Genomic DNA, 13,235 nt, shown 5'->3' on the forward strand with positions numbered 1-13,235 from the left:
GCAGAAATCCCGTTTCCAACGAAATCCCCAGAGAGGTCCAAATATCCACTTGCAGACTTTACAAACAGAGTGTTTCCAAACTGCTCTATGAAAAGAAAGGTTAAACTCTATGAGTGGAACGCGCACATCACCAAGTGGTTGCTGAGAATGATTCTCTCTAGTTTTTGTAGGAAGATATTTCCTTTTCTACCGTTGGCCCCAAAGCGCTTGAAATCTCCACTTGCAAATTCCACAAAAAGAGGGTTTCAAATCTGCTCTGTCTAAAGGAAGGTTCAACTCTGTGAGTCGAACACACGCAGCCCAAAGAAGTTACTGAGAATTCTTATGTCTAGCGTTATATGCAGAAATCCCGTTTCCAACGAAATCCCCAGAGAGGTCCAAATATCCACTTGCAGACTTTACAAACAGAGTGTTTCCAAACTGCTCTAAGAAAAGAAAGGGTAAACTCTGTGAGTGGAACGCACACATCACCAAGTGGTTGCTGAGAATGATTCTCTCTAGTTTTTATAAGAAGATATTTCCTTTTATACCGTTGGCCCCAAAGCGCTTGAAATCTCCACTTGCAAATTCCACAAAAAGAGGGTTTCAAATCTGCTCTGTCTAAAGGAAGGTTCAACTCTGTGAGTCGAACACACGCAGCCGAAAGAAGTTACTGAGAATTATTATGTCTAGCGTTATATGCAGAAATCCCGTTTCCAACGAAATCCCCAGAGAGGTCCAAATATCCACTTGCAGACTTTACAAACAGAGTGTTTCCAAACTGCTCTAAGAAAAGAAAGGGTAAACTCTGTGAGTGGAACGCACACATCACCAAGTGGTTGCTGAGAATGATTCTCTCTAGTTTTTATACGAAGATATATCCTTTTCTACCATTGGCCCCAAAGAGCTTGAAATCTCCACTTGCGAGTTCCACAAAAACAGAGGTTCAAAACTGCTCTCTCTAAAGGAAGGTTCAACTCTGTGAGTTGCACACAAACAGCCCAAAGAAGTTACTGAGAATTCATCTGTCTCGCGTTGTATGCAGAAATCCCGTTTCCAACGATATCCCAAGAGAGTTTCAAATATCCAATTGCGGACTTTACAAACAGAGTGTTTCCAAACTGCTGTATGAAAAGAAAGGGTAAACTCTGTGAGTGGAATGCACACATCACCAAGTGGTTGCTGAGAATGATTCCCTCTAGTTTTTATATGAAGATATTTCCTTTTCTACCATTGGCCCCAAAGCGCTTGAAATCTCCACTTGCAAATTCCACAAAAAGAGGGTTTCAAATCTGCTCTGTCTAAAGGAAGGTTCAACGCTGTGAGTTGAACACACACAGATCACAGAAGTTACTGAAAATTCATCTGTCTAGCGTTATATGCAGAAATCCCGTTTCCAACGAAATCCCCAGAGAGGTCCAAATATCCACTTGCAGACTTTACAAACAGAGTGTTTCCAAACTGCTCTATGAAAAGAAAGGTTAAACTCTGTGAGTGGAACGCACACATCACCAAGTGGTTGCTGAGAATGATTCTCTCTAGTTTTTATAAGAAGATATTTCCTTTTCTTAAGTTGGCCCCAAAGAGCTTGAAATCTCCACTTGCAAATTCCACAAAAAGAGGGTTTCAAATCTGCTCTGTCTAAAGGAAGGTTCAACTCTGTGAGTTGAACACACGCAACCCAAAGAAGTTACTGAGAATTCTTCTGTCTAGCGTTATATGCCGAAATCCCGTTTCCAACGAAATCCCCAGAGAGGTCCAAATATCCACTTGCAGACGTTACAAACAGAGTGTTTCCAAACTGCTCTATGAAAAGAAAGGTTAAACTCTGTGAGTGGAACGCACACTTCACCAAGTGGTTGCTGAGAATGATTCTCCCAAGTTTTTATACGAAGATATTTCCTTTTCTACCTTTGGCCCGAAAGCGCTTGAAATCTCCACTTGCAAATTCCACAAAAAGAGGGTTTCAAATCTGCTCTGTCTAAAGGAAGGTTCAACTCTGTGAGTTGAACACACGCAGCCCACAGAAGTTACTGAGAATTCTTCTGTCTAGCGTTATATGCAGAAATCCCGTTTCCAACGAAATCCCCAGAGATGTCCAAATATCCACTTGCAGACTTTACAAACAGAGTGTTTCCAAACTGCTCTATGAAAAGAAAGGGTAAACTCTGTGAGTGGAACGCACACATCACCAAGTGGTTGCTGAGAATGATTCTCTCTAGTTTTTATAAGAAGATATTTCCTTTTCTACCATTGGCCACAAAGCGCTTGAAATCTCCACTTGCGAATTCCACAAAAACAGAGGTTCAAAACTGCTCTGTCTAAAGGAAGGTTCAACTCTGTGAGTTGCACACACGCAGCCCAAAGGAGTTACTGAGAATTCATCTGTCTAGCGTTATATGCAGAAGTCCCGTTTCCAACGATATCCGAAGAGAGGTATAAATATCCACTTGCAGACTTTACAAACAGAGTGTTTCCAAACTGCTCTATGAAAAGAAAGGGTAAACTCTCTGAGTGGAACGCACACATCACCAAGTGGTTGCTGAGAATGATTCTCTCTAGTTTTTATAGGAAGATATTTCCTTTTCTACCGTAGCCCCAAAGCGCTTGAAATCTCCACTTGCAAATTCCACAAAAAGACGGTTTCAAATCTGCTCTGTCTAAAGGAAGGTTCAACTCTGTGAGTTGAACACACGCAGCCCACAGAAGTTACTGAGAATATTCATCTGTCTAGCGTTATATGCAGATATCCCGTTTCCAACGATATCCCAAGATAGTTCCAAATATCCAATTGCAGACTTTACAAACAGAGTGTTTCCAAACTGCTCTATTAAAAGAAAGGTTAAACTCTGTGAGTGGAACGCACACATCACCAAGTGGTTGCTGAGAAGGCTTCTCTCTAGTTTTTATAAGAAGATATTTCCTTTTCTACCGTTGGCCCCAAAGCGCTTGAAATCTCCACTTGCAAATTCCACAAAAAGAGGGTTTCAAATCTGCTCTGTCTAAAGGAAGGTTCAACTCTGTGAGTCGAACACACGCAGCCCAAAGAAGTTACTGAGAATTCTTATGTCTAGCGTTATATGCAGAAATCCCGTTTCCAACGAAATCCCCAGAGAGGTCCAAATATCCACTTGCAGACTTTACAAACAGAGTGTTTCCAAACTGCTCTAAGAAAAGAAAGGGTAAACTCTGTGAGTGGAACGCACACATCACCAAGTGGTTGCTGAGAATGATTCTCTCTAGTTTTTATAAGAAGATATTTCCTTTTATACCGTTGGCCCCAAAGCGCTTGAAATCTCCACTTGCAAATTCCACAAAAAGAGGGTTTCAAATCTGCTCTGTCTAAAGGAAGGTTCAACTCTGTGAGTTGAACACACGCAGCCCAAAGAAGTTACTGAGAATTATTATGTCTAGCGTTATATGCAGAAATCCCGTTTCCAACGAAATCCCCAGAGAGGTCCAAATATCCACTTGCAGACTTTACAAACAGAGTGTTTCCAAACTGCTCTAAGAAAAGAAAGGGTAAACTCTGTGAGTGGAACGCACACATCACCAAGTGGTTGCTGAGAATGATTCTCTCTAGTTTTTATACGAAGATATATCCTTTTCTACCATTGGCCCCAAAGAGCTTGAAATCTCCACTTGCGAGTTCCACAAAAACAGAGATTCAAAACTGCTCTGTCTAAAGGAAGGTTCAACTCTGTGAGTTGCACACAAACAGCCCAAAGAAGTTACTGAGAATTCATCTGTCTCGCGTTGTATGCAGAAATCCCGTTTCCAACGATATCCCAAGAGAGTTTCAAATATCCAATTGCGGACTTTACAAACAGAGTGTTTCCAAACTGCTCTATGAAAAGAAAGGGTAAACTCTGTGAGTGGAACGCACACATCACCAAGTGGTTGCTGAGAATGATTCCCTCTAGTTTTTATACGAAGATATTTCCTTTTCTACCATTGGCCCCAAAGCGCTTGAAATCTCCACTTGCAAATTCCACAAAAAGAGGGTTTCAAATCTGCTCTGTCTAAAGGAAGGTTCAACGCTGTGAGTTGAACACACGCAGATCACAGAAGTTACTGAAAATTCTTCTGTCTAGCGTTATATGCAGAAATCCCGTTTCCAAAGAAATCCCCAGAGAAGTCCAAATATCCACTTGCAGACTTTACAAACAGAGTGTTTCCAAACTGCTCTAAGCAGAGAAAGGGTAAACTCTGTGAGTGGAATGCACACATCACCAAATGGGTGCTGAGAATGATTCTCTCTAGTTTTTATACGAAGATATTTCCTTTTCAACCATTGGCCCCAAAGAGCTTGAAATCTCCACTTGCGAATTCCACAAAAACAGAGGTTCAAAACTGCTCTGTCTAAAGGAAGATTCAACTCTGTGAGTTGCACACACACAGCCCAAAGAAGTTACTGAGAATTCATCTGTCTCGCGGTGTATGCAGAAATCCCGTTTCCAACGATATCCCAAGAGAGGTCCAAATATCCAATTGCAGACTTTACAAACAGAGTGTTTCCAAACTGCTCTATGAAAAGAAAGGTTAAACTCTGTGAGTGGAACGCAAACATCACCAAGTGGTTGCTGAGAATGATTCTCTCCAGTTTTTATAGAAAGATATTTCCTTTTCTACCGTTGGACCCAAAGCGCTTGAAATCTCCCCTTGCAAATTCCACAAAAAGAGGGTTTCAAATCTGCTCTGTCTAAAGGAAGGTTCAACTCTGTGAGTGGAACACACACAGCCCAAAGAAGTTACTAAGAATTCTTCTGTCTAGCGTTATATGCAGAAATCCCGTTTCCAACGAAATCCCCAGAGAGGTCCAAATATCCACTTGCAGACTTTACAAACAGAGTGTTTCCAAACTGCTCTATGAAAAGAAAGGGTAAACTCTGTGAGTGGAACGCACACATCACCAAGTGGTTGCTGAGAATGATTCCCTCTAGTTTTTATACGAAGATATTTCCTTTTCTACCTTTGGCCCCAAAGTGCTTGAAATCTCCACTTGCAATTTCCACAAACAGAGGGTTTCAAATCTGCTCTGTCTACAGGAAGGTTCAACTCTGTGTGTGGAACACACACAGCCCAAAGAAGTTACTGAGAATTCTTCTGTCTAGCGTTATATGCAGAAATCCCGTTTCCAATGAAATCCCCAGAGAGGTCCAAATATCCACTTGCAGACTTTACAAACAGAGTGTTTCCAAACTGCTCTATGAAAAGAAAGGTTAAACTGTGTGAGTGGAACGCACACATCACCAAGTGGTTGCTGAGAATGATTCTCTCTACTTTTTATACGAAGATATTTCCTTTTCTATCGTTGGCCCCAAAGCGCTTGAAATCTCCACTTGCAAATTCCACAAAAAGAGGGTTTCAAATCTGCTCTGTCTAAAGGAAGGTTCAACTCAGTGAGTTGAACACACGCAGCCCACAGAAGTTACTGAGAATTCTTCTGTCTAGGGTTACATGCCGAAATCCCGTTTCCAACGAAATCCCCAGAGAGGTCCAAATATCCACTTGCAGACTTTACAAACAGAGTGTTTCCAAACTGCTCTATGAAAAGAAATGGTAAACTCTGTGAGTGGAACGCACACATCACCAAGTGGTTGCTGAGAATGATTCTCTCTGATTTTTATACGAAGATATTTCCTTTTCTACCATTGGCCCCAAAGCGCTTGAAATCTCCACTTGCATGTTCCACAAAAAGAGGGTTTCAAATCTTCTCTGTATAAAGGAAGGTTCAACTCTGTGAGTTGAACACACGCAGATCACAGAAGTTACTGAGAATTCTTCTGTCTAGCGTCATATGCAGAAATCCCGTTTCCAACGAAATCCCCAGAGAGGTCCAAATATCCACTTGCAGACTTTACAAACAGAGTGTTTCCAAACTGCTCTATGAAAAGAAAGGTTAAACTCTGTGAGTGGAACGCACAGATCAGCAGGTGGTTGCTGAGAATGATTCTCTCCAGTTTTTATAGGAAGATATTTCCTTTTCTACCGTTGGACCCAAAGCGCTTGAAATCTCCACTTGCAAATTCCACAAAAAGAGGGTTTCAAATCTGCTCTGTCTAAAGGAAGGTTCAACTCTGTGAGTTGAACACACGCAGCCCAAAGAAGTTACTGAGAATTCTTCTGTCTAGCGTTATATGCAGAAATCCCGTTTCCAACGAAATCCCCAGAGAGGTCCAAATATCCACTTGCAGACTTTACAAACAGAGTGTTTCCAAACTGCTCTATGAAAAGAAAGGTTAAACTCTATGAGTGGAACGCGCACATCACCAAGTGGTTGCTGAGAATGATTCTCTCTAGTTTTTGTAGGAAGATATTTCCTTTTCTACAGTTGGCCCCAAAGCGCTTGAAATCTCCACTTGCAAATTCCACAAAAAGACGGTTTCAAAACTGCTCTGTCTAAAGGAAAGTTCAACTCTGTGAGTTGCACACACACAGCTGAAAGAAGTTACTGAGAATTCTTCTGTATAGCGTTATATGCAGAAATCCCGTTCCCAACGAAATCCCCAGAGAGGTCCAAATACCCACTTGCAGACTTTACAAACAGAGTGTTTCCAAACTGCTCTATGAAAAGAAAGGGTAAACTCTCTGAGTGGAACGCACACATCACCAAGTGGTTGCTGAGAATGATTCTCTCTAGTTTTTATACGAAGATATTTCCTTTCATACCGTTGGCCACAAAGCACTTGAAATCTCCACTTGCAAATTCCACAAAAAGAGGGTTTCAAATCTGCTCTGTCTAAAGGAAGGTTCAAATCTGTGAGTTGCTCTCACGCAGCCCAAAGAAGTTACTGAGAATTCTTCTGTCTAGCTTTATATGCAGAAATCCCGTTCCCAAGGAAATCCCCAGAGAGGTCCAAATATCCACTTGCAGACTTTACAAACAGAGTGTTTCCAAACTGCTCTATGAAAATAAAGGGTAAACTCTCTGAGTGGAACGCACACATCACCAAGTGGTTGCTGAGAATGATTCTCTCTAGTTTTTATAGGAAGATATTTCCTTTTCTACCGTTGGCCCCAAAGCACTTGAAATCTCCACTTGCAAATTCCACAAAAAGAGGGTTTCAAATCTGCTCTGTCAAAAGGAAGGTTCAACTCTGTGAGTTGCACTCACACAGCCGAAAGAAGTTACTGAGAATACTTCTGTCTAGTGTTATATGCAGAAATCCAGTTTCCAACGAAATCCCCAGAGAGGTCCAAATATCCACTTGCAGACTTTACAAACAGAGTGTTTCCAAACTGCTCTATGAAAAGAAAGGTTAAACTCTGTGAGTGGAACGCACACTTCACCAAGTGGTTGCTGAGAATGATTCTCCCAAGTTTTTATACGAAGATATTTCCTTTTCTACCTTTGGCCCCAAAGCGCTTGAAATCTCCACTTGCAAATTCCACAAAAAGAGGGTTTCAAATCTGCTCTGTCTAAAGGAAGGTTCAACTCTGTGAGTTGAACACACGCAGCCCACAGAAGTTACTGAGAATTCTTCTGTCTAGCGTTATATGCAGAAATCCCGTTTCCAACGAAATCCCCAGAGAGGTCCAAATATCCACTTGCAGACTTTACAAACAGAGTGTTTCCAAACTGCTCTAAGAAAAGAGAGGGTAAACTCTGTGAGTGGAACGCACACATCACCAAGTGGTTGCTGAGAATGATTCTCTCTAGTTTTTATACGAAGATATATCCTTTTCTACCATTGGCCCCAAAGAGCTTGAAATCTCCACTTGCGAGTTCCACAAAAACAGAGGTTCAAAACTGCTCTGTCTAAAGGAAGGTTCAACTCTGTGAGTTGCACACAAACAGCCCAAAGAAGTTACTGAGAATTCATCTGTCTCGCGTTGTATGCAGAAATCCCGTTTCCAACGATATCCCAAGAGAGTTTCAAATATCCAATTGCGGACTTTACAAACAGAGTGTTTCCAAACTGCTCTATGAAAAGAAAGGGTAAACTCTGTGAGTGGAACGCACACATCACCAAGTGGTTGCTGAGAATGATTCCCTCTAGTTTTTATACGAAGATATTTCCTTTTCTACCATTGGCCCCAAAGCGCTTGAAATCTCCACTTGCAAATTCCACAAAAAGAGGGTTTCAAATCTGCTCTGTCTAAAGGAAGGTTCAACGCTGTGAGTTGAACACACGCAGATCACAGAAGTTACTGAAAATTCTTCTGTCTAGCGTTATATGCAGAAATCCCGTTTCCAAAGAAATCCCCAGAGAAGTCCAAATATCCACTTGCAGACTTTACAAACAGAGTGTTTCCAAACTGCTCTAAGCAGAGAAAGGGTAAACTCTGTGAGTGGAATGCACACATCACCAAATGGGTGCTGAGAATGATTCTCTCTAGTTTTTATACGAAGATATTTCCTTTTCAACCATTGGCCCCAAAGAGCTTGAAATCTCCACTTGCGAATTCCACAAAAACAGAGGTTCAAAACTGCTCTGTCTAAAGGAAGATTCAACTCTGTGAGTTGCACACACACAGCCCAAAGAAGTTACTGAGAATTCATCTGTCTCGCGTTGTATGCAGAAATCCCGTTTCCAACGATATCCCAAGAGAGGTCCCAATATCCAATTGCAGACTTTACAAACAGAGTGTTTCCAAACTGCTCTATGAAAAGAATGGTTAAACTCTGTGAGTGGAACGCAAACATCACCAAGTGGTTGCTGAGAATGATTCTCTCCAGTTTTTATAGAAAGATATTTCCTTTTCTACCGTTGGACCCAAAGCGCTTGAAATCTCCCCTTGCAAATTCCACAAAAAGAGGGTTTCAAATCTGCTCTGTCTAAAGGAAGGTTCAACTCTGTGAGTGGAACACACACAGCCCAAAGAAGTTACTAAGAATTCTTCTGTCTAGCGTTATATGCAGAAATCCCGTTTCCAACGAAATCCCCAGAGAGGTCCAAATATCCACTTGCAGACTTTACAAACAGAGTGTTTCCAAACTGCTCTATGAAAAGAAAGGGTAAACTCTGTGAGTGGAACGCACACATCACCAAGTGGTTGCTGAGAATGATTCCCTCTAGTTTTTATACGAAGATATTTCCTTTTCTACCTTTGGCCCCAAAGCGCTTGAAATCTCCACTTGCAAATTCCACAAACAGAGGGTTTCAAATCTGCTCTGTCTACAGGAAGGTTCAACTCTGTGTGTGGAACACACACAGCCCAAAGAAGTTACTGAGAATTCTTCTGTCTAGCGTTATATGCAGAAATCCCGTTTCCAATGAAATCCCCAGAGAGGTCCAAATATCCACTTGCAGACTTTACAAACAGAGTGTTTCCAAACTGCTCTATGAAAAGAAAGGTTAAACTGTGTGAGTGGAACGCACACATCACCAAGTGGTTGCTGAGAATGATTCTCTCTACTTTTTATACGAAGATATTTCCTTTTCTATCGTTGGCCCCAAAGCGCTTGAAATCTCCACTTGCAAATTCCACAAAAAGAGGGTTTCAAATCTGCTCTGTCTAAAGGAAGGTTCAACTCAGTGAGTTGAACACACGCAGCCCACAGAAGTTACTGAGAATTCTTCTGTCTAGGGTTACATGCCGAAATCCCGTTTCCAACGAAATCCCCAGAGAGGTCCAAATATCCACTTGCAGACTTTACAAACAGAGTGTTTCCAAACTGCTCTATGAAAAGAAATGGTAAACTCTGTGAGTGGAACGCACACATCACCAAGTGGTTGCTGAGAATGATTCTCTCTGATTTTTATACGAAGATATTTCCTTTTCTACCATTGGCCCCAAAGCGCTTGAAATCTCCACTTGCATGTTCCACAAAAAGAGGGTTTCAAATCTTCTCTGTCTAAAGGAAGGTTCAACTCTGTGAGTTGAACACACGCAGATCACAGAAGTTACTGAGAATTCTTCTGTCTAGCGTCATATGCAGAAATCCCGTTTCCAACGAAATCCCCAGAGAGGTCCAAATATCCACTTGCAGACATTACAAACAGAGTGTTTCCAAACTGCTCTATGAAAAGAAAGGTTAAACTCTGTGAGTGGAACGGACAGATCAGCAGGTGGTTGCTGAGAATGATTCTCTCCAGTTTTTATAGGAAGATATTTCCTTTTCTACCGTTGGCCCCAAAGCGCTTGAAATCTCCACTTGCAAATTCCACAAAAAGAGGGTTTCAAATCTGCTCTGTCTAAAGGAAGGTTCAACTCTGTGAGTTGAACACACGCAGCCCAAAGAAGTTACTGAGAATTCTTCTGTCTAGCGTTATATGCAGAAATCCCGTTTCCAACGAAATCCCCAGAGAGGTCCAAATATCCACTTGCAGACTTTACAAACAGAGTGTTTCCAAACTGCTCTATGAAAAGAAAGGTTAAACTCTATGAGTGGAACGCGCACATCACCAAGTGGTTGCTGAGAATGATTCTCTCTAGTTTTTGTAGGAAGATATTTCCTTTTCTACAGTTGGCCCCAAAGCGCTTGAAATCTCCACTTGCAAATTCCACAAAAAGACGGTTTCAAAACTGCTCTGTCTAAAGGAAAGTTCAACTCTGTGAGTTGCACACACACAGCCGAAAGAAGTTACTGAGAATTCTTCTGTATAGCGTTATATGCAGAAATCCCGTTCCCAACGAAATCCCCAGAGAGGTCCAAATACCCACTTGCAGACTTTACAAACAGAGTGTTTCCAAACTGCTCTATGAAAAGAAAGGGTAAACTCTCTGAGTGGAACGCACACATCACCAAGTGGTTGCTGAGAATGATTCTCTCTAGTTTTTATACGAAGATATTTCCTTTCATACCGTTGGCCACAAAGCACTTGAAATCTCCACTTGCAAATTCCACAAAAAGAGTGTTTCAAATCTGCTCTGTCTAAAGGAAGGTTCAAATCTGTGAGTTGCTCTCACGCAGCCCAAAGAAGTTACTGAGAATTCTTCTGTCTAGTGTTATATGCAGAAATCCCGTTTCCAACGATATCCCCGGAGAGGTCCAAATATCCACTTGCAGACATTACAAACAGAGTGTTTCCAAACTACTCTACGAAAAGAAAGGGTAAACTCTGTGAGTGGAACGCACACATCACCAATTGGTTTCTGAGAATGATTCTCTCTAGTTTTTATACGAAGATATTTCCTTTTCTACCTCTGGCCCCAAAGCGCTTGAAATCTCCACTTGCGAATTCCACAAAAACAGAGGTTCAAAACTGCTCTGTCTAAAGGAAGGTTCAACTCTGTGAGTTGCACACACACAGCCCAAAGAAGTTACTGAGAATTCATCTGTCTAGCGTTATATGCAGAAATTCCGTTTCCAACAATATCGCCAGAGAGGTCCAAATATCCACTTGCAGACTTTACAAACAGAGTGTTTCCAAACTGCTCTATGAAAAGAAAGGTTAAACTGTGTGAGTGGAACGCACATATCACCAAGTAGATGCTGAGAATGATTTTCTCTAGTTTTTATAAGAAGATATTTCCTTTTCTTCCGTTGGCCCCAAAGCGCTTGAAATCTCCACTTGCAAATTCCACAAAAAGAGGGTTTCAAATCTGCTCTGTCTAAACGGAGGTTCAACTCTGTGAGTTGAACACACGCAGCCCAAAGAAGTTACTGAGAATTCTTCTGTCTAGCGTTATATACAGAAATCCAGTTTCCAATGAAATCCCGAGAGAGGTCCAAATATCCACTTGCAGACTTTACAAACAGAGTGTTTCCAAACTGCTCTATGAAAAGAAAGGTTAAACTCTGTGAGTGGAACGCACACATCACCAAGTGGTTGCTGACAATGATTCTCTCCAGTTTTTAAAGGAAGATATTTCCTTTTCTACCGTTGGACCCAAAGCGCTTGAAATCTCCACTTGCAAATTCCACAAAAGGAGGGTTTCAAATCTGCTCTGTCTAAAGGAAGGTTCAACTCTGTGAGTTGAACACACGCAGATCACAGAAGTTACTGAGAATTCTTCTGTCTAGCGTTATATGCAGAAATCCCGTTTCCAACGAAATCCCCAGAGAGGTCCAAATATCCACTTGCAGACTTTACAAACAGAGTGTTTCCAAACTGCTCTATGAAAAGAAAGGGTAAACACTGTGAGTGGAACGCACACATCACCAAGTGGTTGCTGAGAATGATTCCCACTAGTTTTTATACGAAGATATTTCCTTTTCTACCATTGGCCCCAAAGCGCTTGAAATCTCCACTTGTGAATTCCACAAAAACAGAGGTTCAAAACTGCTCTGTCTAAAGGAAGGTTCAACTCTGTGTGTTGCACACACACAGCCCACAGAAGTTACTGAGAATTCTTCTGTCTAGCATTATATGCAGAAATCTCGTTTCCAACGATATCCCAAGAGAGGTCCAAATATCCAATTGCAGACTTTACAAAGAGAGTGTTTCCAAACTGCTCTATGAAAAGAAAGGTTAAACTGTGTGAGTGGAATGCACACATCACCAAGTGGTTGCTGAGAATGATTTTCTCTAGTTTTAATAAGAAGATATTTCCTCTTCTTCCGTTGGCCCCAAAGCGCTTGAAATCTCCACTTGCAAATTCCACAAAAAGAGGGTTTCAAATCTGCTCTGTCTAAACGGAGGTTCAACTCTGTGAGTTGAACACACGCAGCCCAAAGAAGTTACTGAGAATTCTTCTGTCTAGCGTTATATGCAGAAATCCCGTTTCCAATGAAATCCCGAGAGAGGTCCAAATATCCACTTGCAGACTTTACAAACAGAGTGTTTCCAAACTGCTCTATGAAAAGAAAGGGTAAACTCTGTGAGTGGAACGCACACATCACCAAGTGGTTGCTGAGAATGATTCTCTCTAGTTTTTATACGAAGATATTTCCTTTCATACCGTTGGCCACAAAGCGCTTGAAATCTCCACTTGCAAATTCCACAAAAAGAGGGTTTCAAATCTGCTCTGTCTAAAGGAAGGTTCAACTCTGTGAGTTGCTCTCACGCAGCCCAAAGAAGTTACTGAGAATTCTTCTGTCTAGTGTTATATGCAGAAATCCCGTTTCCAACGATATCCCCAGAGAGGTCCAAATATCCACTTGCAGACTTTACAAACAGAGTGTTTCCAAACTGCTCTATGAAAAGAAAGGTTGAACTCTGTGAGTGGAACGCACACTTCACCAAGTGGTTGCTGAGAATGATTCTCCCAAGTTTTTATACGAAGATATTTCCTTTTCTACCTTTGGCCCCAAAGCGCTTGAAATCTCCACTTGCAAATTCCACAAAAACAGAGGTTCAAAACTGCTCTGTCTAAAGGAAGGTTCAACTCTGTGAGTTGCACACACAGCCCAAAGGAGTTACTGA

The sequence above is a fragment of the Gorilla gorilla genome, chromosome 9 (assembly GCF_029281585.2).
Source record: "Gorilla gorilla gorilla isolate KB3781 chromosome 9, NHGRI_mGorGor1-v2.1_pri, whole genome shotgun sequence".
Classification (NCBI taxonomy): domain Eukaryota; kingdom Metazoa; phylum Chordata; class Mammalia; order Primates; family Hominidae; genus Gorilla; species Gorilla gorilla.